This window comes from Humulus lupulus, chromosome 1, assembly GCF_963169125.1.
Source record: "Humulus lupulus chromosome 1, drHumLupu1.1, whole genome shotgun sequence".
Lineage (NCBI taxonomy): Eukaryota > Viridiplantae > Streptophyta > Magnoliopsida > Rosales > Cannabaceae > Humulus > Humulus lupulus.
The window spans coordinates 60,604,300-60,629,730 of record NC_084793.1 but is presented as its reverse complement, the minus strand read 5'-3'; the positions used below and the strand labels follow the sequence as shown (position 1 = coordinate 60,629,730).

The window sequence follows — 25,431 nt, the reverse complement described above, 5'->3', positions numbered from 1 at the left end:
CCATATCAGATATGGCTTTATGAAATTCATCTCAATATTGTGTAACAAAAATTTACACAATAAAGGGTAATATTTGGAGGTTACAAATTTGTAACACCAAATATGTTACATTATTTGGATATATCTCATATATCTAAATATTGTAACTCTCTATTATGTGTTACAATATGTGACACACTTTGTCACATTTATTTAATCTAAAACATTATATTATAATATAATATAATTTTACATTATATTATAAAATAATATAACATGTGGGAGTGCCCATCCAATAAATCAGTGTTCGATCCTGAATATGAACAATTTTCCTATGGAACAAGTTCAAGCCATAGGGAATTTCCAACGGCCTGCAATAACCCATATTCCATGACCCACAATCAAGGGTGTGAGAATCATCCCAACTTCTCTTGGAAAATAATACTCAAAGTGTTCAACCACCTTTCCAATAGAACCAACAACAATTCCAACAGCCTATTCCTGGATTTTATCTACCACAAAATAGACCACCATAGCAGCAACTTATTATGAAGCAAACTGATGGCCAGTCTAATGTTCTGAACCAATTTATGACTAAGACAAGGGTGTCTATTTGAAATATGGAGACTCAAATTGGTCAGTTGGCTAACCTAATGATGAACCGTGCTCAAGGGAACTTACCAAGCACTACTGAGGTAAACCGAAAAGAGTAGTGCAATTCAATATCCTTGAGGAGTGGTAAGGAGTTACAAGAGCCAGTTAAGAAGCCTATTCCTTTATCAAAAGTGGTTGATGAGAAAAAGGGTAAAGTAGAAGAAGAGGTTAATGAGAACCTTGAGAAGAAGCAGTCAGAAATAAGTATTGAGAATCACATTAAGATTCCATATCCTCAGAGGCTTCAAAACAATTTGTTAGGCAAGAAATTTTCTAAGTTTTTAGATGTTTTTCAAAAGCTTCACATCAACATTCCTTTCGTCGAAGCACTTGAACAAATACCGAGTTATGTGAAGTTTATGAAAGAAATTATGACAAAGAAAAGGAAACTGGAGGATTATGAGGCAGTGACACTTACTAAGGAGTGCAGTGTAATACTCCAAAAGAAGCTACCTCCCTAGCTTAAAGATCCTGGTAGTTTCAATATTCCACTCTCTATAGGGGGCTCAGTGGTGACAAAGGCTTTATGTGATTTAGGGGCTAGTATAAATCTAATTCCTCTATCAATCTTTCACAAGTTGAAATTGGGAGAAGCTCGACCTACTATCGTGTCCTTACAAATGACAGATCGTTCAGTTAAGCATCCTCGTGGAATGATTGAGGATGTATTGGTGAAAGTGGACAAATTCATCTTTCTTGCAGACATTATTATTCTTGATATGAAGGAAGATGAAAATATTCCAATTATTATGGGAAGGCCATTTTTAGCTACTAGTAGGGCATTTAATTAATGCGCAAAAAGGTGAGTAGAATTCGTGAGTGCAAATAGATGACGTAACATTTAATGTTTTTGCAACAACAGAAATTCCAACTTGTTGTAGAGTTGATGTGGTGAAAAGTGGGGGTGATAGGTTGGACGTTACTAAGAAGAAGTCCATGGTTCAAGGTGGTATACGAACAATTCACTATAGAGTGAAAAATACTTTTAGTGAGAAAGCTCGATTGCTACACGAGCGGTAAAAAGTTCCAAAAATATGTAATATCAAGAAAATAACATTTTCTCATGACACTATTGTTGGGACTATTTGTTGGGGTTTTATGCCCTAATTAAAAACCAATTTCTTTGTAATCTCATTTTATTATCAATAGAAGAATAGAAATAATTTTTTGGCATGGTCAATCACTTTGCTCACATGTTTTATTTTCATGATTATTTGTTTAATATAAACTTCTATTAAATCCCGAGAATATAACTAATCGTATTTATAGTGATGTAATCACAGTGGAATATAAATATGATTATATGTTCAAAATAAGTTAGTCCTAAGATTAGTTAGTGCACAAGATTTACATTGACTTGTCAATCTATGTTATGATCTACTTACACATTGTAGTGTCATGTTCTTTCTATAACATTAGCAAAGTAGATAAGATCGGATGTATTTGTTACATCGGACTGGACCGATATTGACAGTTGATAGGATAAGTAAACATATCGTTATTATCTATTCTAGTCATATCATATAGTCGACCATAGGTCAATTTAATTCATTTCTGAGTGGTTAGTATTCTAAGTGATTGTATTATTTAAGTTCTTTGACTTGTTCGTTACCAGCTTACCCTACGGACTAGCCCATACTTACTTCTTGGGAACTCGGTAGTATAATTGAGTGGGAGTGTTAATCATAGATATGAAAATCTATAGCTTCTGATGAAGAAGTGAAACGATGGTTTCCTTTTAGTTTGGTTCAAGGTGTTAAATGATAGAGATCTCATTTCAGTAATTAAATTAGGTTACTGAAATATCATTTACAGGGAACTAAGTGTTTTAAGGATAAAATACAATGAGGGGTAAAACTATATTTTAGTCCCATCTCATTGTAGACCATCTATAGAGGATTGAGTGACAATTATTGTTGTAACAATGGATAATTTATAGCGTATCTATATTTGTTAGTAGTAGTTAGTATTAGTTAGTAGTATGTTAGTTACCGTGGATTTTGGTTCAAGTTGGGACTTAGTTGGAAACTCATAGCATCAGTTATGGATTTTATAAGTTGTAACGACCGAAATTCACTAATAGGGCTTAAGGGCCTTGATTAGTGTGCCAGGAGGGCATGATGGGAATTATGTGTGATTTTTATAATTAAGATGCATGATTATGATTTTAAGCATGTTATATGATTATGTGAATTATGCTATGTGATAATTATGATACGCGATTCGTACCATGTGGGTGCGGTGATACCGATGTGATGCACGTGCCGAGACGGTCTTAGAAAACTAGATAATGGTAACTGGTGATTTGGTAACTTGTGTGGCTGTTAGTAACCTTAGAGAGTAACAAGTTTTATTGGGAAAGTGGTAGAATTGTAAAGCTAGGACAAGTAAGCACTTGAGGTCTAGTTAGTAAGGGATATTAATGGAGGGTTAAATTGGTCTTTTGACAGTGTATAGGTGAGTTTGAGCTGAAGAAAAACACAAGTACGTATAACACTTGGGAAAATAGGTTTATGCTGAATTGTGGAGACCTAGAATTAGAGCAAAAGGGAGATAGAAAGGGGAAGCAGAATTTTAAACTCTTGGAAGGAGAATCAAGGGGTGTTTGAAGTTATCAACCAAGCTTAGGCCAAGGAAACTCAGAGGTAAGGATTTAGCTATAACATGTTTAAGTTTCAAGTCTGAATTTTTAGATGATGAATGTGAATTGAAGCAAGTTGGTGGCTGGTTTTGTATGAATTCAGAATTGGGTAATCAAAGGGAAAGAAGGTTTGAAGCTAGAGGTTGGACTCACCATTCAAGGTAAGGTTTCTGAGTAATTGCTAAGCTTATTTCTGTTAAGGATTAGGGGATTTGGAGTGTGGTTTGGGTTTGGTTTCAGGTTGTTTTTAATTTTCTGGTTTGAGTTACTAAGCATGAAACTCAAGAGTGAATTTTGGGAATAATTGTGTGAATGAGCTTGAGCATGATGTTTCTAGGTTGCTGTGAGGTCTATTAGGGATTTAGAGTTGGTTTTGAGACTTAGGAAGGAGTTTGGGGTGATTTGGAGTGAGTTGGGTTCGGGAAAAACGCGAAAGAAAACCCATAATTCTGGGCTCGCGAAGGCGCGCCACGGCGCAAGGCTGCTTCTGGGCGAAATTGGGCCTTTGACTTGCTGGGCGCCGCGGCGCACCAGGGCTGCGCCGCGGCTCAAGGCCAATTTCAGGACATGAATTTTTGCAATTTTAGGCCTTTGCTCCGAGGGTTCGGGGGATGTCTTCGGTGTATTGTTTTAGGATTTTGGGGGTTCCGAGAGTGTGGGTTTGGTTCCGGGGAGGTAGCCTTGGATTGATTAGTGACAAAGAATATTTTATTTGTGTTGTGATTAGGACTTTGGAGAGGCTCGGGGTAGAGGACCGTGCTCGCGGCTTTGTGGCATCGAAAACCAGTGAATTCAAAGGTAAGAAAACTGCACCCGGATTTATGATTGTAATGGGACTAAGTGCTCCCGAGAGTTACATCATGTCAAAGTTGGTATTACGCCAAGGGACATGTAAAAGCGGTCTAAGGGTACTGTACATGATTTTAGTGCACGGGGCGCGAATTGGCCACTGGGAGCCAGAAACAACAGGATAACAGAGGGAGCAGCCTGTGAGCGCTAGCCCTGGTTATCGTTTGTGACTTGTGTGCTATGTACTGAAATGCCTAGTATGTGAAATACTTGATTATACCGAATGGTGATATATCTGAGTTTATGTGATATAATATGAGTAATTGACTTATCTGTTAGTAGTTCATGCTCTGTTGTTGTTGTGTTTTCTTGCTGGGCCTTGGCTCACGGGTGCTACGTGGTGCAGGTAAAGGCAAGGGCAAGCTGGACCAAGCCTGAGGTGGAGAGCTCCGAGGTGATATGTACATAGCCAGCTGTTCGATCACCATGGTCGAGGAGTGAGTCAGGACAGGGTTTACCTAACTGCTCGTTTTGCCTTAGTATGGCTGGTTAATGTATTTAAACCTTGTAACTGTTGTAAATAGCCTTTAAACTGGTATTTTTGGGATCCCGTGTAAGCAAACAATGTTTAGCAATGAAAATGTAACTTTTGAGACCAAAACGTTTTTAGCCCTAGCTCCTTTACAATTTTAGTATCACGATTTTATTTAAATGACTTGACTAGCAAGTCTGGCACTTAATAAACACACAGTGTATCGGTCCTGGCTATCCAGGCGTTACATAAGTTTAATCTATAGTTTAAGAATATTAATTATAACATAAGGTTTGATTAATATTGCTGGTCATAGAAATATATTTATTATAACCTAAGGTTTAGATAGAACCATTAAGAGCATGACACTTGTCATAATCATGATTATTAAGGAATTAAGTATTTTTGATGAATAGTTTTAATAAAAGAAAGATCTAGAAGCTCCAGAACCTTCCAGCAGCTGTTAGGTCGTATTATGACTCAGTCAAAGCTGTTTATCCAATTCAAATTATGCTGAAAAGTGCAATTACATGTTTGATATATCAATGTATGCCAATATATCGCAGCTATAGGGGCTGATATATCGCCTACGGAAGATACAGAAAACACGTCGACTTTGCACGAACGATCGATTGAGGCTCGGGAATACAGGGGGAGGCGATATATCGGCTCCATGTATGTATTTTTTAAAGTTTGATTTTTGAATATTCAAAATAACCTTAACCACTTAGACCTGCCTTTGAACAACTTTGACCGAGTTCTGGGCGTCAATTGCTAAAATTAAAATCTTTTTCATTTATTAATCATTTATTTATTCAAATTAAAAGAGGTTAGTTTCACTCCTTGAACTCTATAAATAGGATCTAGTGCTCAGCCATTTTCTTCATTCTTTAAGCATTTGATCAGAGCCTCCAAGGTGCTAGTGTTACTATAGAGAGATACACTTGGGTTTTGGCTTAAAGCTTTATCATTCTAAGCTTTTATAAACACTTGGGAAGTGAGATTTAGTGTGATTTCTGTATTGAGGTTTAGACCAATCCGTAAGATCATTCAAGGTATTCCTATTCCTAAGTTCAGTTCTATATGGTTCTTTAGTTTTCTTTTATTCAGATCCTAACTCTTGTTTATGATTCTTGATTAGGTATTTAAGTTCTTGAAACTTAAGGTCCTTCTTGGTAAGTTTCTTCTTGATGGTTTAGTGTTCTTTTCATCTCTTTTTCTTTAGATACTCACCATTTTATTGTTGGTTTATAGCAGTGTTCTAATCCCGTTCTTGTTCCCAATTATCCCGGCTTTTGGTAAGGAAAATAGGATAGATTTTATGTTCTTATATGTTATAATATGTTATGATATGTTATGATATGTTTATGTTATGATATGTATATGTATAGTATGTCTTATAGTCCTTGGGCATATGACTTGTTTAGCTAGCAAGCCCCAATAATTTATGGGCATATGACTTGCTTAGATATCAAGCCCCACAAATTTATGGGCATATGACTTGCTTAGCTAACGAGCCCCAAGAAGTATGGTGGCCATTGCAGTCCTATATGATATATGTTTTATAGTATATGTTTATGATATAGTTTTATGCTTATGATTTATGTTATAATAGATTTTTCCTTGCTGGGCATTAGGCTCACTCCTTTATTTTTAGTGTGATGCGGGAGAATGATTATGGAGGTGGAAGGATTCTCGGTAGCTTGGCTTGTGTGTTAAGGATGAATGGACCGAGTGGACTGCGTGTCGATCGAGGATGACGTTTATTTTAGTCTTTTGAATTATGTTTCTTTTGTAATTCTGCATTTAGTTTTTGAATAATTGATTTAAAGTTATGTTTTATTAAAAAATGGGTACCCATACCACATTTTACATCTTATTATGTAATTTGCACATTATTTATGTTGGGGTTTTAACAAAGTTATGATTATTTTCTTATGTATGTTTTCTAAAAAATAGTAGCTATGTTTAGTAGTTTTAATGGTCCAAGGTCTTAGAAATAGTTGGGTCATTACACCCACTCGGGTTAGAAAGCCTCTCTTATAAATCCATTTTCTTTTAGCCTTTGGACTTCTTCTTTTAAGGCCTTTGACCTCTCTTTATCGAGCAGTCCACTTTTCTATTGTAGAGGCATAAAATTCTCTCTGTCTATATTTAGAGCATGGCTGATAACTGTGGGTATTATGCCAACCATGTCCTTGTGCGACCAAGCGAACACGCCCTAATTGTTCCTTAGGAAGTTTGTTGGCTTCCTTTGCTAAACTTCTTCTAATCTTGACTATCTTTGTTGGCTCGTCCTGGTCAAGTTGGACTTCCTCCAGGTCTTCAATTGGTCCAACCCCAGTATCAAAGTCCCCAAATCGAGGATCAATATCTTCTCCTTCACTTTTGGGCAACTCCCTATTTGGAGTAGCTTTCCTCTTCTGAGGAGGCATTACCTTGTTGCTCGATGTTGCTTATTCCCATTTGTGTTGTTGGCTTGCTAATCGTTGTTCCAGAAAATATCATGCTTGTTGTGGCCAAGCCTTTCTTAACAGTTGTAATGGAAAAATTATAGCATCCCGAGACTTTCTTTGGTTTCCTATTGCACATCTAATTCCAGCATTGGTAGGAAACTTCATCATGAGATGAAACACAAATGTTATGGCTCGTAAGTCGATCAAGATCGTTATTCCTAAGAGGGCATTGAAGGCTAGGGGAATATCGATCACAATAGATGTTGCCATAACCGTGCTATTTCCAGGTGCAGTTCCCACTGTTACTGCTAACTTGATTGTTTCTTCTGGAGTCATCCCTTCTCTGGTAAAACCATATAAAGTTTGTGTGCACGGTTCTAGGTCTCAAACAGAAAACTTCATTCTTTTAACGGTTGTTATGAACAGGATGTTTACTGAGGAACCATGATCTATCATAATCTGTGCTATGATTATGTTGGCAATCTGGGCCTCAATTACCAAAGGATCATTATACACGAATCTAACGTGTGCGACGTCATCTTCAGTGAATGTTATTGGCTTACATTCATAGCGAGGGGTTTGGGGAGTATGCTCCTCGACTGCCAATACTTCATTCATTGGTTCATGCTAAAGTGTTCGAGCATAGCGTTATAAGGATTTTCTACTTTCTCCTACCAAGTGTGGTCTTCCACATATCATGTCGAGCCGACCAACTACGGGAGCTGGCTATAATGGTTGAGTTGGTGAATCCACATTGGGCACATCAACTTGGGTTTGATCAGCATGAAGTCGAAGATACCTTCTCATGGCCTGTTGGTTTTGGCAGATGAGAAATTCAATTTCATCCTTAACCTAGTTACACTCATTGATGTCATGTCCGTAGTTGTTATGGAAACGAGAAAACTTATTCGTGTTTCTCTTACTTATGTCTTTCCTTATGGAATTAGGCTTCCTATAAGGTACCTCGGCTTGTGTAGCATGAAAGACATATTCTCGTGACCCCAAGAGCATAGAGTAGGTGGTAAAACAAGGACTGTACTCCCATGGCTTATCATTGGTTTTGGGCTTTTGTTGACTTTATTATAGCCACTGCTCGATTTGTTGTTTCATTTTCCACTTCTTTGTCCATTATTATTTCCATTACCATTACCATTGGTTGTCTAGTTATGGTTCTGGTTATGGTTATGGTTTGAAGCTCCATTATTATTGGCTGGAATGGTAGTACGGGTACTTGCCTGATTGGCTTAATCTCCTCTTCTAATGGCCTCTTCTACTTTAATGAACTCGTCTTCTCGATCTAAGAACTCCTTTGTTGAGTGGACATTTTTCCTCCTTCAGTCAGTCCATAGGGAACCCTTTACTTGGATTCCAACCATGATGGCCATCAACTTTCCATCGTCGCTGACCATCTTTGATTGGGCAGCCTCGTGCATGAATCTATGCACATAGTCCTTCAGAGGCTCATTCGGTCCTGGCTTAATGTCAACAAGGTCGTTGAGTTAAGCAGGTGGGACACGAGCATCAAAGAATTATGAGTAAAAGAGCCTCACAAATGTATCCTAGGATGTAATGGTTTCTGGCTCTAGTTTGAAGAACCATTGTTGAGTAGAATCGGATAAAGTAGCATGAGAGATCCTACAATGAACGTCATCTCTAATCTCTTGGAGGGTCGTTTGTATCTCAAAATTGTTAACATGTGAGACAGGATCTTCCTTTTTAGTATACACCTTCCAAGTTGGCATCTTGAACTTGGGTGGTACTATCAGAGCATTGATCCGATCTGAGAAATGAGACCCTTTTCTTCTTTCCAGGTCGATGTCAGTGAGATTTGGGGTTGTTAGCTCTTGTACCATTTGAGTAAGCGCATCCAATTGCACCTGGATTGCAGGAGCAACTAGTGGCATAGCAGCTGGTGCCGCAACTGGGATTGTAGTTGCCCCTGCTTGTAACGCCCCAATTTCTTGAAGCGTTAACTTGACAATTACCATAATTAAGGTTTAAAATAAAAATACTCTTTTATTTACAATATCGTTCATAAACACCATTGAAACGTTAAAAAGAATGAAATTCTGGAGTTTCGTGGTTTTCATAAATAAAATAAAATAAACAACTTAAAATCCAATCCGTAAAACTAAAACATCATCCCAGAATATATACTTAGTAAATTTCCAATGTAGGTCTGATACCCTATGATAATTAAATCCTTGACATGTACGCCCACCGCCAAATCTCTCCAACTTATTGCGTTGTAACCATCTCTTTGCTTTTACCTGCAGCACAGAGTACCTGTAGAGTCCAAGAACTTTACTTAGCTAGTTAGATAGTAGTATTATAGTATTTATAGCATTATCTTTGTAACTGTGGATTTTTAGTTCAGGCCGGGAATTATTTGGACACTCATAGTAGTACTTATAGATTTTCTAAGTTTAACCTATAGTTTAAGAATATTAATTTTAACCTAAGGTTTGATTTATATGACTGATATTAAGGATAATATTTATTATACTATAAGGTTTAGATAAGGACCAATAGGATTTTAAGCACATGTTATGTATGGATGATTAAGGATTAAGTATTTTGAGGATTAAATTTAATAAGGGTAAAAGTTTGAATGCTATAAGGTCAGTCAGCAGCTTTGAATACGTTGAGGGCTTAGTCAAGGATGTTTACTCCATTCAAACTTAGCTAAAAATGTGTAATTTCATGTTTAATTAATCAGCGTGTGCCGATATATCGCAGCACGTAGATACGGAAAACACGAGACGATGCACGACAGCCTCGGGCATACTGGCCCAAGCGATATATCCCCTACAGGGGGCGATATATCGCCTCCTTCAGTATATTTCAAAAGTTTTTTAATTCTTTTTCCTTTCAGCACCTTTTTGAACGAGTCTTCAGCCTCTGCTGAACGATTATTCAAATTATTTTCACCTAAAAAGCTATTATTTTTATTCAAGTAAAATTTAGATCCTTTCATTCCTAAACTCTATAAATAGGACCTAGTACCCAGCCATTATTCATCTTTTGCTCTAAGTTCAGAGGCTGCAAGTGCTAAGTGAGTGTGAGAGTGTAAACACCTGGGTTGAGGAATCATAAGCTTGATCATTATAAGCTTATCAAACACTTTGGGAAGTAAGGTTTCATAGTATTTCGGTTCGAGGTTTAGATTGGTCTACAAGTCTTCAAGGTATTTCCACACTCTAGTTCATTGGTTTTATGTTATTTTCTTTCTCATAGTCTTCTACTCAGTCTTCTAACCTCATTCTTATTTTGGTTAGGGAATCTAAGAACTTGCTCATAAGTTTTTGGTAAGTATGTTTCTCAAAGGTTTAGTCATCCCATTCCTTCCATTCTTTTCATTACCTTTTCTTCAATCTACTCACCCTGTTAATACATGGTTTTAGGACTGTTCCAAAAGTCCCAACTCTGTCCTCATATCCCGGTAACTTTGGTAAGGAAAATAGGATAGAATCTATTTGTTACATGCTTATGTTATCTTATGTTTTATGTTATTAAATGTGTTATGATATGTATGTATGTATGTAGGCTTGGGCATATGACCCATATGACTAACAAGACCCCAAACAGATTATGGGCATATGACCTACTTAGCTAGTAGGACCCCACTAATCTAATGGGCATATGCCTTGTTTAGTCTATGGGACCCCAAGTAGTAATGGCCATTATAGTATGTGTATGTAATAAGTGTTATGTTATGTCTTTATGTTTCTTATGGAATTTATGTATATGAAGTATGTGTTAGATTTTCCTTGCTGGGCATTAGGCTCATTCCTTTTGTTTATATGTGCAGGAAAATAGCTTTTAGTGGCGGTAAGGTTCGTGGATGCTTGGAGATTGTGTATCGATGGTGATGGATTCAAGGAGTCGAGAGTTCGATTTCGAGGATGTAGTCTTTTATTTATGGGTTTATGTGTAATTTTTCCGCACTTTCTATGTAACTCTTTTATTTTAAATTATGTTTTGTTTTTAAGACAATGGGATCCCATATCCTTCTTGATATTTTTGTAAGTAACTCTTATTTTTACAAGTTACCTAATAAAATTATGGTATTTTCGTAATGTAAGTTTTAGTAAGGATTTGTATGCATAGTTTCATTAATGGTCCAAAAGTCTAGAGTAGTTGGGTCATTACAGTTGGTATCAGAGAGCAACGATTCCTTTGCATGAAGTTCTCCTCGATACACACACTCAAAAGCTCCGAATCTGACCGCCAAGTAAGTATTTAAGTTATAGTTATTTTGCTTATGTGTATAGCTAACAATTTTAGTGTTTATGTTTTAAGTTAAGTATGAACGGAGCTCTAACCTATGAGGATATCCGAGCCATTAAGGCTTTAAAAAGAATAAGGGAGCCAAGGAACACCGTAGGAACACTAGAGAAAATCACTCGAAGACTGCTTTTGTTCCACCAAGAGATAGGTCACCTTCAAGAGTCTAAGCAAATAATGTTAAGATCAACAGAACAATATGTCCTAGTAATTAGGCTTTTCAAAGATTTTCCTTCAGTGATTTCAACTTTAGAAGAAATATGGGAGACTATAAATAATGATGATGACTTACAAGTAGCCCTAAGATATTATTCTCTCATACTTAAGTTCACCTATGATTTAGAGTTTCAATTCACTAATGAACAACAACATAGGATCTTCTTGAATCTTCCCCGAGGAAATTTTGAGGCTCAAGACAACGACGATTATGAGGAGATAGATAACGATATGCTAGATGAAGGATATAACATAAGTCATAACTCGTAAAAAGAAAACGTAACCAAAATTGGGTTGGACAAGAATCGTATAACGTAAGCATGCATTTTCATCATATCATAAGCATGCATTTTTGTAACGTAGACATGCATTTTAAACGTAAGCATGCCAAACAGTTATCACATACATATACACCAAACATAACCATAATTCACATAAGCTCATTAAGCATAACATTTGCTAATAATATCATGCATAACATAAGCATATCACGTAAATAATTTCTACCATAGAGTACATCAAGCGTACACCCTGCGTGCAGGTGTCCTCTCTTACCTCAAATGTAGCAGTGATTCACACACACCCTAACACATCTCTTCAAGTATCCTCGAAAAACCTAAACATAACATATAACATTAAGGCTTTAAAACCCTCAACTAAGCAAAACCATAATTAAACCCACTAAAATTATTTTTAAAACTAATTCATCACCATAATACTTAAGAAAGTCTTTAAAACCCCTCTGCACATAGTCCCAACAATTACTAGCTTGTATCCAAAAGTACATAAAAAGTCCTCAAAAATCACGTTTCTGGGAAACTGGCGCGGTCGCGCTCACAAAGTTATCTGAGTAGCGCAGTCGTGCCGAGGCTAGGCGCGGTCGCGTTAGGCCTGTACTTTCAGAGATTGCAGTGCGATTTCTAAACCTGAAAATTGAACCTAATTGTAAAATCTCGAACCCAAACCCCCCAAATAGGTATCTTAACATGTTTCTAACCCTATGAATCCCGATATTAACATCACTAAACCTATATTAAACATTCATCAACCCAGAAACAATAAAGCAACCTTAGATCTTCAAAAACTTAGATTAACAAAACCTTAAACAGTAAAGGTTTGAATACTTACAGATAAAATCCAGCCACAAGACTTTGGTCTATGCCACCTATGAAATTCCTAGCCCTTAATTAGCCCAGACTGTTGATTTCCTTCAACCTCAAGTCTTCTCAAACTCAGATTAAGAACGAGAGATTGTTCTTGGTCTGTTTTCCCTTCAGTCTATCGCCTAAAACCAGAGTCTGAAAGATACGATTTCTAATCCTATTTGACTTGTTGACCTGTGAAATTGGCCAATGGTCGTATGTATAGTATACGATACCTTTTGAATGAAATAAATATAATATATGCCAAAGTATAAATATCTTAAACAAACACACATAAATTTTATAGTGGTTCAACCTAATCCACTTAGTTTTTAGTATTGAATCACTCGATAGACAATTACACGGATGAACAGAAGTATTCAGTCGTTACTAATTAGCCCAGAGTTTCTCCAAAAATATTCATCAGATCCCTTTCAATGAAGACCTAGGTCCTTTATTTATCGTACCCAGGGGCTGTTACATGATCAATAATGCTGGGATCGTGGTTTGGTACACGATTATTTGGTAGTGAAGATATGTGTCCACCTGCCCATGATTATGAAATCGTTGCTCTTCTCGTTTTTTCTCTGGATCGTGGTAAACAATGCACGATTGAAACCTCTGGGAAAATGCTAAGTATAGGTTGGTTCATGAGACTTAGGTGCTAAGCCTGATGACCCTTCAGAGCTTGGGTGCTAGGCCTGATTACCCTCTGGGTGCCAGACCTGTTGATCCTCAGGGCGATAGGCCTATTAATTTCAGCTTGAACGAGCGTGAACTTCATCCAGCAAAGTATATTTGGGAGTTTAGGCCGACCACCCTATGAAGAATAGGGTAGGTCGACCACCCATGTGGCTCTTGAGCATGTCAAGCTGACCACCCCTAGGGGTTGGGGTCAGGCCGACCACCCCTAGGGGCTAGGGCCAGGTCGACCACCCCTCAGAGGTTTAGGCCTGGTCGACTTCCCTAAATGTCCTGGAGCTATCTTTTTTGTTCACTGGTCTTTTTTCAATACCTTGTCATTTTTCCCTGACTTGTGATGACACATTCCACTTTCTCACTCGCCACATCATCTCTTTATTTTTGAGGGATAACATTCCCCCCCAAGTTTATCATAGGAGTACTCTAAAAGCAAAGTACCTCGGAACATTACATAGTACTTTTATCAACTATCAATAATTTGCCCGGCACGTATTTTTCAAGGATAATTATAATTCCTAAAAATAATTATATTTTTCAAGGAAAATTAATTTCCTAAAAATCTAGTATATTTTTCAAGGAATTTTGAAGTCCTAAAAATATAATATATTTTTCAAGGAGTTTTGAAGTCCTTAAAATATAATATATTTTTCAAGGAATTTTGAAGTCCTTAAAATATAATATATTTTTCAAGGAATTTTGAAGTCCTAAAAATATAATATATTTTTCAAGAATATTAATTCCTAAAAATACAAAATATTTTTCTAGGAATTTGAATTCCTAAAAATATAAGATATTTTTCAAGGAATTTGAATTTTTAACAATACCAGATATTTTTCAAGGATTTTGAATTCCTAAAAATATGATTAGCCTGAGAGGCTATAAGTAGAGGACTCACTTCTCAGTTCCCTGCTCTGTGCGCCTAAGCTGTAGGGATCTCCAAGCGTGACTTCCCCAATTCTTCATCAAACTCTGTAGATCTTCACTTGGGTAAGTATTTTCTTCTAATCTTCACATCATTTAATTTAAATGTGCTTAGATTTAGAAAAAATACTTTGAATCGTTGATGAATTTGTCTGAATCTCCTTGTTTTGTTTTATTTTGATCCAAAATAATTGACTTGTTTGAATAAAAAACTGTTCTTAATAAAAAATTGGCTTGTTCCTTTCCTCTTTTTGCGTGATGCTTAGGGTTTAGATGCCTATAGGCCGACCACCCTATGATTTCCCTAGCCTGGATGATTTCCAAGGTTCCAAACCCTAGCATAGGCGATTTCCAGGGCTCCAAATCCAAGCTTAGATCGTATTCCTCATGCCCTTGGGCGATTTTCAGGCTTCCAAACCCTAGCATAGGCGATTTCTAGGGTTTCAAATCCTTAGTTTTGGTTGACCCTAGATCCTCCTTGTGTTGCACATTTTTTTGGAGACTTGAACCCTAGTCTTTTGCGATTTTCTGGAGCTTAAATCTTTAGGGTGGTCGGCCTAAGGTGGTAGGCTGACCACCTTAGCTCCTTTTTGTCTCCTTGATGCGCCAAAATGTTCTTCAATCCCTAGAGTGGTAGGCCTAAGCCTAGGCCGACCACCTAGTCTTCTTTTTTGCACGGTATTTGGGTCCCCAATATCCTAGGGTGGTTGGCTTAGTCCTAGGCCAACTACCTAGGTCTTTTCTTTTGCGTTTAGTAAGCTCAAGGACTCAGGGTGGTCGGCCTAGGCTTAGTTCCACTAGGCCGACCCCTACTTTGAGACTTTGGTCGATTTTTCCTAGTCTAGGGGAGTCCTATGGTGGTCGGCATGAACTTAGTCTCATTGGGCCGACCCCTTATATATTTTTTTCCCTTGATTTCTTCCTTTTTGCTCCTTAGTAATAGACAAGCCCCCAGCTATTGGCCTATCTGGTTCGTGGTAGGGAGCTTCGTTATGTCGATGTACTAAGTTTACTATTTATTTTTCCTTTGTTGCAGATGTCCAACCCCTCTTCGTCAGATAAGTCTGTAAGCAATTGTACTCCACAAGAGTTCTTGGAAAGGGTGAAAAGGATTTTCCCTTGCTCTTCTTAATATTTGTTCAGTGAGGAAGATTTCTTGAAAAGGTATAGCCCAATGGCGAGAGTAAAACAGACAACTCAAAAGCGCTCCAAAGATAATCCTCATATTGCTAGGCACATCACTCTGGGCTCTTCGCCTGGCTCTTCTCAGATCTCTTCTCATCATAGTAATCCTCGTGGCTCTCAGGGCACATCTCAGTGAAGTCATTCTTCTCAGCGGAGTCTGTTCGGTCAATAAGACTCCTTGCAACGCCTTTTGCATCGGGATACCAGTTGGGTTCCCCGTCACTCTTCTTCTCAAGAGAACATATCGAGGGCTCTCATCACCAGGCTACTCATCCTCAGGAGCATTCTATTCACAGGTTCCACCCTAAGATGGTTTGCCCTTCTCCCAAGAGCAAGACAGTCTCACCAGCTGCACAGCAGAAGAAGAGACGACAAAAAAGTTCCATTCATCAGATTGTGGGGCCACCTTTGCTAGTGAGATCATATGGAAATCGGTTGAGAAGCCTCACCCTACTGGTTATGAAGTTGTTTGGTTCAAGGGGGCTGCCTCTGACATGACTGAAGAGAAGGTAAAGAACTTAAGGAAGACCTTTGACCTCTCCAGCAATTCTATTACTATCTCGGGTCCAAATGACAAAGCTGAGGACCAGCCTTTGGGTATGTGCGCATGAACGCTCTTCCATCAAGTTTGGTGCCCTAATTCCTCTTCATCCATACTTCTAGAGCATGGCCAATTATTTTGGTATTAGTCCCTCCCAACTGGCTCCCAACGCAATCTTGGTGTCATCTGCGTTGTACATTATCTATCATTGTAGAAAATGGGATGCTCCAGTACCTCATGAGATCCAATAATTATTTGATCTGAAGACGAACCCTTCTCAGTGCAACTTGGGGTACTTCCACTTCCACCATTACACGAGTGAGGGTACCGACACCTTCTTGGAAGAGATCTCTAGAAATAGCAAGGTGTTTAGATATGCTGACAACTATTTCTTCACTAAGGATGTAGAGGCCAACTATTCCAAGTTTAAGCATGTCGGGCCTTTTTACAGACCACTCTCGCACCATGCCATGAATTTTCAGGCTAAGGTGTTGATTGCCATGACCCCTGAGGGGAAGACTATCAAGATTCTCGTTACTTCAGAGAAACTTAGGAAAGCCGGGCTGTTTCCTTCTACTATCGCCGATGTTCTGGATGAAGATGGTCCCGAGCTCGTGAGTGCCATAGACTCCACGAGACCTATTCATGTTGAGGAGGTACCCTCTTCACCCGTGCAGGCTGGACATGAGGGTGATGAGGTGGGTACATCCACACACTCACTGCTTGCTTCAGATGATTTTTATGAAGCCACGTTCGAACCCGAATGTCATTCAGAAGGTCCAACACTTTAATCATCTTTACATTATGTTTCATCTGTATTTGATATCCCACTAATATTTGATCTTCTTTTGCAGGTTCAGATATATTCAATTTTGTTCATACCCATTAAAGGTCAACTCCAACTGAGATTAGCCCTTCCGTCTGAGCGGCGAAGAGGGCCAGGTTTGAGCTTGAGTCGATAACGGAGATTCCTCCCGAGGTGTCTCCTCCAACTCCTTTGGCGTCTAGTCCTATCGCGGAGGTAGAGACATTCTTGACTACGCTGGTTCCTCCCAGTATCATTGATGCAGGTGCCTACTCTTCTGCGCCTGCTCCCTTATCTGAGCCACACTAGTATTCCATACAAAATTTAGATGCCATCATGGACCGAGCATCCCATCTAGAGTAGACGACAATGAATTTTAATGGGATTAAGAATGAGGACTTGAGCACCATCCTCACGAAGTCACTCCTTGACATTTAGAGTGTAAGTCCTCTGCAATTTTCTTTTTGTCTAGTTTGCTTGTGTGCTGACGTTATCTAACACTTATAGGTTTTTTGCACGCGCTGATGTTGGTTTTCCATGTCCTTGATAGGTCTATAGAGTATACCTCTACATTTTCCAATCTTCATTCTGAGCTTGAAGCTATCCACCACGAGGTGATGGACCTTAGGTGCGTTCTTGGCTCTAGGGATGCTGACATTGCTTTGAAAGACGAAGAGATCAACACTCTCCACAGTACCGTGGAACTTAAATAGCAGGAAGCAACCGATTTGACTCTCAGGGTAACCCACATGGAGGGGAAACTTGCCAATCAGCTCAAACAGTCTGAAGCTGAGAATGAGAAGATGATTGTCGACATGGATCAACTATGGAAGGTTGTTCTTGTCGAGAAGGAGAAAGAGGTCATAGCTGCCCGGGACAAGGCTCGAGAGGAGTATTCAGAGACAGCTTTCGCTTGCTTATACTTGATCTGGAAGTCCAACAAATATCTGAACTTGGACTTCATTCTTGAGAAGACGTGAGCGAAAGAGCTTAGGAAGTGTTTGGCTCGTGAGGCTGCCGAGGCTCAGGGTGGTCTTTCAGATGATACTCCTCGCCCTAGTTAGTCTTCTTTTGGTCTTTTACTATGTCTTTCCTATTATGCCATTTGTCGGTGTAACACCCTCACTTATTTTAGTTAAAACCATATTTGAGGTGTTACGTTTTAAAACTATATCATAATTTATTACTGCGGAAGTCTGGACATTTTTTTTTTTAAACTTGAAAACTTATTTCACATTATTTACATTAAACATAAAGTGTGTCTCAAACATATTATACATAAGTATTAAATAACCCAATTTATTTTCAAAACATAACTTCACACTTTATTACAAACATCTCACTGATAACTGAAATAACCCACAAAAAGTCGATATGTTCATATGTACAAATCAGGGTCAGGACCATGCTTCAGTTCTCCTCATGTCATTCACACATTTCTTTCTCTACCTGCAACATAAGACAACTGTGAGCATAAAGCTCAGTAAGCAAAGTAATGCATGCAATGCTAATGATTACCCAATATCAATGGACATACACAACTTCTTTTTAAATTTTGGGCCCCTTAATATTGTGCACACTGTTTGAATTGGTCAATGCCTGCAGGGCTTGTTACACATACAATATAAAATCCCATGGGTTCTCCTCCGGCTAGCCATCACCACAATAGGGCACATTAAAAACCTTATTCCATCGTTGCCCCGTCGGGCTCAAGAGTTAAGGCGGCCACACACTGTGGTGTCAATACATATAACAATAACTCATATGGAGGAGAAATAAAAACGGAAATATGGCAAACAATATAATTGGTTCACTAAAACCTAGCCCAAATTATTGGGCAGCCACTATAAGCCTACTATAGGCCTCCATTTACACTTATTAACACTTTCATTTGCCTTTTCAAAACAGTGGCACTGAACTTAAACTTCTTATTACAACTTTCTTTTATGTTGCACAAAACTTGCAAAGGCATCATATAATTAATCATCATAATATCATGCATGGTCTTATATCATATAATAATTTACCATATCACTATTATGCCATGCATACAAATTTATGATGAAGTGTCAATGTATGTTAATACCACTTACTCACAAAATATTCATATAATGCATACTTTCACATAACATGTAATTCTTGTGTTGCAGTTGAGTACTTTACTTACCTTCTGTCCAAAATATAATTCACCGTGTAACAAGTGGTGTCTTAGGTATTGATGTGCTTATCCTGACAATGGCATGGATTTCTCATCATAATGATGGCAGTAATACATTGAACTCTCATTTAAAAATACCCATAAAACATCATATCAAATTTCATACCCAAAACATGCCTAAAATGCCTTAAACCACCTAGATCGAGCATTAGATTTATCTTAGACATTTGGAGAAATTTTGACAGAGTTTCCCCTTAATTTTAGCTATCCTCAAATATCAAAATCAACCAATAATCAACATCAAATAACCTTCCATAACCATATATATCCCAAATACCAACATAATTCATCATAAAGTTATCATATACCGATTTTGATAAAATTCTAATTTCCTAGATCATCACCTAAATTAAATGAGTCTCCACATCTATTCAAACATTTATAAACATATACACTCTCTTATAAACTCAATCAAATAACCAAAAATCATCTTGTACTCCAAGAACCCCAAAAACCTCATAAAACACAAAATTTCACTTACCGAGCAACTTTTCGGCGAAAACAATCTCTTCAAGCTTTTCTAAACCTCAAACCACTTGGAAACCACCAAGAAATATCTTAACAAGAGATAAAACACCATAGATAAGCTCTCAGAAAAATTCAAAAACATAGTATAACTTCCAAGTACAAGAACTTACCATAAAAAGGCTAGAACTAAGCTTAATCTACTTCTTTGGCTTTGCTTTCACTTGTATCTCCTTAGAATTTCTTCAAACCAGCCAAGAAATGGTTTTTGGCTTTCTTTTCTCTCTGTTTTTCAGAATAATTGTCGTGCAAAGTGATAAGGTTGATGAAAATTCCTTATTTTCAATGATTTAGCCTTATTGTATCAAAATTTGACACCTTTCATCTCATCATTTCACCTTTTGACTTATGAAAACCTTACCACTTCAATAATTTCGACTTAATCATCTGCTAGGCCTATTATCCTTATGTTTAAAACACTCACACCAAACCTTAGGTCCATATGACTTCATACCCAATACTTATGCTTACCCGATCGAGCGTAGCGCACTTATGCTAAGCTCGTTTTGACTTTGCATCAATACCACTGATTATGTATACCTCCCATCAAGAATTGATCTAATGGTTCTAAAACCATTTTTACATCATCAATGAGACCTTAATCATACCTCGATTACATTTGGTAAATCCATAAATACTCAATTTTACACCGAAATACTAGTAATCGACATTGTACTATTTTTCACTACTTAACCTATTTTGCCTTCTATATCTCACTTTCATCACTTAATTCCATGCCTTGTCCATATTTTTCATACTTTCTTATATCTTGAGCACATCAAACACCCATAAAAGACAACTCAAATGCCACAAGGTTAATAATATTGAGCATACATATAGACATCACATACACAACTTTTATACTTATACATGAAAACACTTTTAAGAATATGCATATGCTCAAATTATACATATTGTATGATATGTAATGCAATGCAATCATGTGATTATTGGCTATATCATATCAAAATAATGTGGGTGCTACAGTCGGGCACCTTGTACTTGACAATTTTTACATGTGACATTTTATGCCTTTATGCTTTTTTGTTATGAGTACTCAATGTATTGATTGAAATTTTTTATTTCCAATGCTTACTAAGTATATCAACTCATAACCCTCATTTGTTCAGGTATCAGTATACTCTGAACACATGTATTTCACGTGCCATACTAACCTTACTCCTTTACGTTTTTCATGCTAACAACCATGGTAATGTGAGTAGTACGATACTTCACCAAGTACCATGAATAAAACAGTTAGGTCAACCACCCCATGGGTGATAGGCCGACCACCCTATAAGTGACATGGCTAGGAGTCTCCCTACCAATGCCTTTTTGTTTTTTTTTTTTGCACTTTCAGAATATATGTTGAACAAATGTCCTAGAAAAACTTGAACTTGCTTAGTACTTAAGGTCACGACCTCATTGCTTGTGTATACCCCGATCGGTATGTACTATATGGCCCCTAAGTGATCATGGGTTTTAAAGCCTTGGTCACTTGCTACTTGACCATGCCTTGCTTCGAGCGTTTAGACACATAGTACTATCCTTTTCACCTAATGATGCAAGCAGCAAATGCTTGTCCCTCATTGGTAGTCGAGTGATGGTTTCATACTCAGTAGTAATGATACCCATACACAAATCAAGGTTGTGTAGCAATTGTCGATCACGATCTATGTAATCTCTCGTGTACTCGTTGTAATGATTGTAGATAGAAGTGTATAACTTTAACCAACCGGGTCTAGATGGGCTAATCGAGCCTGTAATGAGTCTTAGATAAATTATCGCTCGGTCCCTCAAGGACCAGATTCGATTATGATCCAATGATGGCGACTGATCTTCGACCCAGTCTTTTTTTTGATCGTATGGGTCGATAAGTTCCTTAAGAACTACGATCGAATGTGATCAAATAATGGTGACTGGTCCTCGAACTAGTCTCTTTTGTTGATCGTATAGGTCAATAGGTTCCTCAAGAACCAAGATCGAACATGATCAACTAAATTGGCGACAAGGTCCTCAGACTAGTCTCTTGTTTGGATCGTATGAGTCGATAGGCTCTTCAAGAACCAAGATCAAACATGATCCATAATTTGATGTCAAGGTCGTAGGACCTGTCTCTCTTATTGATCATGTGGGTCGATAGGTTCCTTAAGAACTAGGATCTAACATGATCAAATAGATTGGCAACAAGATCCTCGGACTAGTCTCTGGATCATATGGGTCGATAGGCTCCTCAAGAACCAAGATCGAACATGATCCATAATTTGACGACAATGTCCTAGGACATGTCTCTCTTGTTGGTCGAGTGGGTTGATAGGTTCCTCAAGAATCAGGATCGAACATGATCAAATAATTTGGTGACAAGGTCCTAGGACTTATCTCTCTTTTGGATCGTGTGGGTCGATAGGTTCCTCAAGAACCAAGATCGAACATGATCAAATAATTTGGTGACAAGGTCCTAGGACCTGTCTCTCTTTTGGATCGTATGGGTCTATAGGCTCTTCAAGAACCAAGATCGAACATGATCAATTAATTTAGTGACAAGGTCCTAGGACCAGTCTCTCTTTTGGATCATATGGGTCGATAGGCTCCTAAAGAACCAAGATCGAACATGATCCATTAATTTGGCGACAAGGTCCTAGGACCTGTCTCTCTTTTGGATCGTATGGATCAATAGGCTCTAAAAGAACCAAGATCGAACATGATCCATTAATTTGGCAACAAGGTCCTAGGACTTGTCTCTTATTGAACGTAATTTAAAGAATTAAGAGAAACTTAAGAAATTAAATTCATTCATTGAAGAACAATGGTTGTTACATAGATAATTTGAAAATAATACATTTGCAAATTAAAACTCGTGTCGTTGCTGAATAGCTTCACTGATAGTACTGGCGGAGGTGCTCACCATTCCAGTAGTTTTTTATTAGTTCTTCATTCAGTTAAGCTATTTTGTATGTCCCTGGTGGGATCACCTCTTCCACATGGTACGACCCTTCCCAATTAGGTCCTAGTACCCCTAGTGCATTGTCCTTAGTGTTTAGGAACACCCTCCTGAGTACTAAGTCTCCAACTTGGAATTTTCGATCTTTCACTCTGAAGTTCAAGTATCTAGCAACTTTTTGTTGATGTGCTACTACTCTGAGACTTTCCTTTTCTCATATTTCTTCGATTAAATCGATCGACTCTTCTATTCGTTGATTGTTACTCCCTTGATCGTATGTCTCTCGTCTATGCGATGGAGGAGTGATTTCAACGGGCAACATTGTAACGCCCTGGCTACCCCAGAACAGTTACGGAGAACGGTGAACCAGAAATTTGACCCGCTACCCGAGTCCTTTGGCTAAAAACGTGATCTAAGTGTCATTAACAGGTTAAGGTGTAAAACCAGTAAAAAGGAAAGGGCACTTTTCATTAAGTAAATAAACTGCTCATGAGCCTTTTAAAATGTTTACAAGTAGTTCAAGTTACAAAAGAGTTGCTACAGTCCCATATATACAATCTCCGCCGGCCTAAGCGGCAAAAATAGGGAAAACCCCTAGTCCCTCTGAGAACTCCTTGACCGTGGCAGTCAAGCGGCCCTGTATGTACATCACATCGCCCAAGCTCTCCACTCAAGGCTGGCCAAGCTTTTCCTTCCCTTTACCTGCACCACATAGCACCCATGAGCCGAGGCCCAGCAAGAAAACATAACAAAACATGATATATTATCAACAACGATCATAATAACCACTCAGGACTATCAGTCCCACAAATAGGTGACAATAGCTAAAAGTCACAGTAATGAGCATCGCTCCCTCTTGCCATGTGACGATAGGGTCACCAGGGCTTAACTGAATAGTGATTCAATTATAAGTTGTTTAGGACAGGTGTATGGTGAATGGTCACCAACATAACCTTCCTCCCGACTCTAGAGTCGTGCAATTGACATCGTCCCTTGGCCATGTGACAACAGTCACCGGGGTCATATACCTTGGCCATAAACATCTGGTCATAGACCAGGCAAGCGCTTATAAGTTCTTCGACCTTAGGGTCGGTCTGGCATTAATGCCATAGAGCCATTCAATGCATAATTCTCGACTTTAGAGTCGGTCCCTGACTAGTCAGTGTCTCAAATAGGTAATCAGCGTTCAATAGCATTTAATATGCAATCCATGTCCACATATATCAACCAGCATGCCTCAAACATCAAACCATACATGCCATATACCTATACAGGGTGCAACTGTATTCAAACACCGTTTTCTTACCTCTGGTTCGAGTGAGAATAATTATATGAACGACCCCTGAGAACGATCAACCTTTAAATTCCTTGACGGTCACCTGGTCATAACCAAAATATAGGATTCATCAATAAAAATGATAACTGAGGGTTCCCAAACCAAATCCCAGCCCCCGAGACCTCAAATACTACCCAACCGGGTACTAGGTCCAACCTCGAGGCCTATGGTTTGAATCCCTAAGCTAAAAACCATTTTCTAGCAAATTTGGCCTCATGGGCCGCGGCCCCAAAAAGCCGTGCCGCGGCACGCCCCCCAAGCCTATCTGCCAGACGCTCCTGGGCCGCGGCACACAAAAGCCATGCCGCGGCACCAAGCCCAGAAAAGCTAGAACGGCCACACACGAACCAGATTTTCTCCCTGTTCGTTTCCCTCTCAAACTAGTCTCTCAAACCATCATAGAACCTTCTCCAAACCTGTAATTGAACCCCCAAACAACATCCTTATCTCACTCACACCAAACCCCAATCAAACTAACATTAAAACCCTCTTTGATTCACACTTTCCACACCAAAACTCATGATTCAAAAGCTAGAACAAAAACAGAGCTTAACTTGAATTCAATGGTCAAAGCTTACCTTAGGACCTGCTTTGAACTTCCCACACAAGCAGAACCAAGTCTCCAACCCAGCCCTAAGTTCCTCTAGCTTGAACTACCACTAAGAACACAAAACCACCAAAGGAGCAATGAAGGAGATGGAGCAAGGAGGATGTACGGGAATGGAAGAGGCAAACTCTGTTTTTACTCTGTTTGTTCTACAGCTTTCTAAGCCCCTTAAGTTACATATATCCTTCCAAAAAGACCAAAATACCCTTGTATCATCCTAAGCCCTTTAAACCAACTCAAGGGCAAAATTGGTACATTCCGCTAAACCCGTTAATAATAATTAACGCTTCCCAATTCCCGCTAATCTCAATATCCTCAAACACCAATATTTCATAACCCGTTACCCTAAAATCCCCGGTAACGCTATAACCTTTAATATCACCCCGAGACTCACCCCGAGCCCCGAGCTCAAACCTGTTATGACCAAACCGATAATCACGTTAAACGATCGTCTCATGTCGGAATACTCGAACCAAATCCACATTATAATGTGGTCTCACAATATATCACTAACATACAACAAATATTCAATTATACCCTCAACGGGCCAAATTACCATAATACCCCTGTAAACGAATGTGGACTCACAAGCATGCATTTAACATCATATGATAATATAATTCTCATAAACATGCATAAACACATTTAATGGCATAATTAAACAGTTATGGCCCTCCCGGCCTACTAATCCAGCCATTAACCATAATAGGGAATCCGGGGCATTACAAACATGGCTTCATGACCAAATGACAAAGAGAACGGTGTAATGCCCTACTACCTAGGGATCGTTACATTGTGCATTTTAAACACTGATAAACTCGCCAACCGAGCCATTTGGCCATAATCGTGTAACTAAATAAGATTAAAATTTTAGGGTTTCAAATTTTGGTCAAAGATACATCGTTTCATTAACACGGTTACTATATACATTGGGATCCCAAAAATATATTTTAA

At 38.4% G+C, this 25,431-nt stretch overlaps 1 long non-coding RNA gene across 1 annotated transcript; it reads right to left on the bottom strand.

Moving 5' to 3' along the window:
* Positions 1-18,349: 18,349 nt before the first annotated feature.
* On the bottom strand, positions 18,350-19,811 carry LOC133780416 (uncharacterized). Its single transcript, XR_009869326.1, has 3 exons — positions 19,707-19,811; positions 19,550-19,625; positions 18,350-19,079 (listed from the first exon to the last, which is right to left on the bottom strand). It is a non-coding gene; the product is annotated as an uncharacterized LOC133780416 (long non-coding RNA).
* Between the last annotated feature and the right edge of the window lie 5,620 nt (positions 19,812-25,431).